Genomic DNA, 5,110 nt, shown 5'->3' with positions numbered 1-5,110 from the left:
TCTGGTCAGTCAAATACAATTGCTGGCGTGTGTAATTTGTGGCAGTGACCTGATTGACAGACCCCTTTCAGTTGGTGAGGGGGTTAAATCTTTCTAAGTGTGAGGTATTTACCCCATCGGCTATCCTGCATCATCCTCGGCGACCCTAGAGATCGTGGGCAGTGTAGGGGAGGCCGCTGCTGCTCTGCTAGTAGTGCGTCTCTCCACTCTGGCTGAGGGATGCGTTCCGAAATGGAAAATGGCATCCCTGAGGACATGTGCAGTGGTGCACACGTCCTCAGCATTCCTGTGGACATGCACAGCGCAGTCCAGGGGCCCTGCTGTAAGAGGTGCGTGCACTACTATGCACACCTCTTGTACCCTCCGGGGTGGTGCAGTCGGCTGTCTCGCCATGGCATGGTTAGTTTGAATTTCCTGCGGAATAACGCCAGGTGTTTTTGACCTGGGCCTATATCTGGACTACGCAGTAAAGGTTGTTGAAGGGATTATTGGAGTTGGTTATGATTTTTGCACCCAGGTGCATTACACTCAGTAAAACAAAAAAAGCAGAAGGCCTCTGCACAGGTGGGATGGGGATGTTTTAAGTAGCTCGATGCTGAGACAGAAAAAGAAATAATGGAATCCTAACTACAGGCAGTTACAGAACAATTATTTTTACTGAGAGTGTGTTTACACATGACTGACATGCAGAGAAAGGAAGTAGCAGATTTCAAAGTATGCAGTGAATGCCTTAAAGCTAAATCTCTGTCATTAGAAATGGCCTCCTAGAATGGAGAGGCTAATGTACATGCTAGAGCATTGATTTCACAAGGAAGATAAGAAAAGAGTTTTCCATTGGTCAGGATCTTCTAATTTGGTTGTAGAAACTGAGGAAGCAGAAATTGAGGGGAGTCGATCCAAGGGCAGAAATACAGACAAAATAGCAGAAGGAATTTTGACTTGGATATTGTAAATTGTGGTATCAGGGTGGAAACAGTGTGATGCATACATTAGAGTGTTGGGAAATCTGAGAATGAATTTTAACAATAGTGAGTTAACTGGACTTACCTTTCATGTTGGTGAAATCTACTGACGTAATTGTTACGGTACACATGTACAATCCCTTCGTACCTGAAGCAGATATATATTTATTTTTGAGAAGACATAGGGCTATGGTGGCACTTATGGGGAAATATATAAAGCAGAGAAGCTTTAAATATGTGGTGGGGAAACAAATAATATAAAACATCTCCCAGTGTTTACCACTTATCAGATACCAAGATCTTGGAATCAAGGTATTGTGACACTACCAAAGAAAGGGGATTTAGAGGATGTAAACAATTGGAGACCAATAAGGTTGCTAAACTCGAGTACAATAGAGTACAAGATCTATGCAAAAAAATTCTGGTGAGCAGGATGAAAAGAGTAATTGAGAAGGTCATACATATAAACCAAATATGTGGGGTGCTGGGAAGGAGCATCCATGACCATTTACACCTACTGAAAGATGTAATCTGGTGGCAAGTAAGCAGAGAACAAAAAGTAGCACTATTGTCCTTGGAATTCCAGAAGGCATACGATCGAGTCTCCCATACTTTCCTATGGGCAGTCTTAGGAAGAATGGGAATACCGGACAAAACGTTACAAAGGATTATAGCAATGTACAATGTGGCAACTTGCAAGATTAGCCTTAAAGGGAGCCTAACAGATGAAGTTCCTTGTTACTCGGTAGTGAAACAAGGGTACCCCCTGTCACCCATATTGTGAACCCTTAATGGTGATGCTTAAAAAAGATAAGGTGATCAAAGGTGTGGCATTGCCAGGAAGTGGAGGAAGAGATGTGAAAACAATTGCTTTTATGGATGATGTGACCATACTATGTACATCAGATAGGTCAATCAAAAGAGCATTGTGGTTGAAATTGAGTTTTTTTGCAGCGGATCTAGCTTTAAACTCAATGTTGACAAGTGTGGATGTCTTATAATTGGGGATTGGCAGCATGAAGAAGTGCAGATCCCTACACAAAGAGAAGCCATAGTTGGGACAGAGACAAAGTTGGGAAAATAAAGTGGATAAAAAGAAGTTAGATTTCTGGAATTTGAGAAAGCTAACAGTGGCAGGGAAAGTGCTGGTGATCAAAAGTGTGGTCATGGGGGCATGTCTGGCTGGCTTTCAAGATGGCCGCCTAACTAGTGAGCTCCGTGTGCCGTGTGGGACAAAGCGACGAGATTCACAACGACTAGCGACTAGTGTGTTGCCTCGACTCCTCAACCCCTTTACTCACCTGGAGGATGACTAAAAAGAAGAAAGGGAAGATGGACCCTTCCGAAATTGACCTATTTCTTCAGGTTGCAAGCCTCGCGTGAGATCCAAGATGGCGCCGAGTCTACTCAGACGCCGTCTCCTGCGGCCTGACCGAAAGAGAGATCTCCTATACACAACACCACAGGATTGTCTGGACCCCTGCTTGTCCGGGTGAGTCCTCTTCCTCTTGTATCGAGTTGCAACCCTCTTTCCAACGACAGAATAGCCCTACCGATAATAGATCTGGATCTCCTGGCACTCAATCTGGGGATGAGATTCAACAGCCTGGGCCTTTAGAGATCAGAGCTTTAGTGCTCTTCTCTACTGATGATTCCACTGTTTCTTCTTCCACACTTAAAGAGATGCTCCTTTCCCTTCAGCATTCTTTGCACCAGGACATAGTGTCCATAATGGATAAAATGAAATCTACAAATAGAAGTCACACTTCGAGATTACACCATATAGAAAACAAAATGGAGGAGTTTTCCCAAGCATATAACGACTTGGTAGATGCTCACCAAGAGACTTGCAACAGACTTTCGTAGAAATAATAGAGGAGTTCCTGAATCGATCTCACAATCTTCTTTGCCTACATTTTCACATTCTATGTGCCAAGCATTACTACCGACAGCGTCTGAAATGGATTTACTTATAGATCGAGCCCACAGGATCCCAAAACCATCTTTTCTGCCTAAGGAAACACCTAGAGATGTGTTGGCTCGAGTTCATTTCATCCATATCAAGGAGAAATTGATGATGGCGGCAAGGAAGGTTGTATCTCTGGAGGAGCCTTTTCAAAATATACAATTGTTTGCTGACTAATCTTCTCTTACTAGAAGAATCGCAAAAAATTTTTGCCTGTCACTAAACTCCTGAGAGAACCCAATGTTCTTTACAAATGGGGGTATCCCACTAAAGTGCTAGTTCTGCTTAATGGAAAAATCCATCCAATTACATCTGTGGAAGAGGTTATGCAACTTCTGCAAACAAACCTTCTTCACCCTTCAACTGAGGAGATCACGGGCAGCTCTTCGAGATTGCCTAAAAAATTGGATACCAAATGGAAAAAGCACACTTGATTTCTTACTCCTTTGATTGTACCACTTGGCATAGAACCACCACAGTTTTATACTCTATATTTCATCTTGAGATTTGTTGCTCAGTTTATGATGCCCAAATACCTGGATCATATTCCAGTGCTTTTTGTTTCTTTTATTATTATTAATATTCTGTTTTTGTTTTTTTTTTGTCTCTTTTTTTAATTTTTTGGTTCTTTGCTTTTTTGTTTTCACAAGTATCCTCATCATTCGACTATTTGCACTTCCCAACAGTATGAAGTTCCATCTTACTTTTCAACTTTGTATCCTGACATGTATGATGTAAGATGGAATATTGCCTGTATCTTGGTCAGCAGGAAGGATGACCAAGAAGAAGTTTTCACATTTGCTACTCTAGACTTATGGGTATATGCATACTATTACTGAATGTACGTGGTTTAAACAGCCCTTTTAAGTGCTCGTTGGTGAAACACGAAATCCAAGCACTGGGCTGTGAAATCATATTTCTTCAAGAAACTCATTTCCACTCACTAAAAAAACCAAAATGGAATTTCAGGCCTTTTACGCATCAATATACTGCTGCTGTACCAAAGAAATCCTGTGGTGTTATGATAGCGCCTAAGGACTCTCTTCAATTTCAGTACATAGACCATTTATCTGATCCAGATGGTCGGTATGTAATCTCGATCTGCAAATTGGACTCTCAAACGCAAAATGCAGGCTCAAATTGCTAGTAAGTTAGAGTTCTATTTCTCAGTGAATAATACTGCAGAAGTTAATCCTTTTAGTTTGTGAAATGCCCATAAAGCATGACCCATCGCTTCTCGGCCTTTTGGCTAAGATCAAGTGTAGTACTGAATCCTTCCAGTGATCAGGGTGGAAAGGCACTGGCATTCCTGGCAAGAATGCAGTGTTCAAGTACCTCTGTTAAGGACGGTCTGCCTGTTGGAGTTGCCTTGTAAGGGGCCGTCCTATGCTAATTATCCTGGTTCCCTCCCCTGGAGAAGGCATTGGGCCTGCCCTGAGAAGGAGCACCCACTGGTTAGACCTTGGTCTAGCCAATTGGCCGACAGGCGGTTGGATCTCGCTTTCAAGTGTAGTACCCCTGGGGTGGTGACCCAGGGGCACCTTAATATCACTGGGCCAAGGAACCCACTGAGATTAATGTGCACCAGTACACACACTTTTTTTGCTGATTCGGCAAATACTTCAGAAGGAGTGCATAGAGACTTCTTGGTGAACCTGGAGAAAAAAGAGAAAGATCCAAGGTTGGTAAAAGTTAAAATTATCCCTCATTTTCCGGATGAAACAATCTCGGTGGTTGGATAAGATGTTTTCACCTTTTATACCTGTGAGTGAGATTGTATTCTTTTTGAAAAGCTTTTGCATGGAAGAGACAGAGCAAGCTCTTCTTCCATCTCCCTGTTCTAAAAATCCATTTAATATATGGTCCGCAGATAGGGGACGTATCAGATATTAAACTGATAAGAACAGATTTTTTATTTTTATTTTAAGAAAACCAAGTCAAAACCCTCAGCTCAGCCAAAGGGCAAACTTGCTTCATCATCATAAAAATTGCATTTAAAATAATTTTATTTAGCTAACGGAGAGAGCACTTCAGCAAACAACAAACAGAAACACTATAAAAATTATACAAAAACAAGCTACCTCTCTCCAACCCCCAACCCCAACACAGCGGTCTTACTCAGTCTATATCAAGGAGAATATTCCACATGGTAATATTCCACAAGCTTTGTGCTCGTTTTTTG

At 42.0% G+C, this 5,110-nt stretch overlaps 1 pseudogene; it reads right to left on the bottom strand.

The window, feature by feature from the left end:
* Positions 1-4,697: 4,697 nt before the first annotated feature.
* Positions 4,698-4,865, bottom strand: LOC140330285 (U2 spliceosomal RNA; annotated as a pseudogene).
* Positions 4,866-5,110: the final 245 nt, after the last annotated feature.

Source organism: Pyxicephalus adspersus, chromosome 4 (assembly GCF_032062135.1).
Source record: "Pyxicephalus adspersus chromosome 4, UCB_Pads_2.0, whole genome shotgun sequence".
Classification (NCBI taxonomy): Eukaryota; Metazoa; Chordata; class Amphibia; order Anura; family Pyxicephalidae; genus Pyxicephalus; species Pyxicephalus adspersus.
The sequence above is the reverse complement of the archived record's forward strand: the minus strand, read 5'-3'. Positions and strand labels throughout refer to the sequence as shown.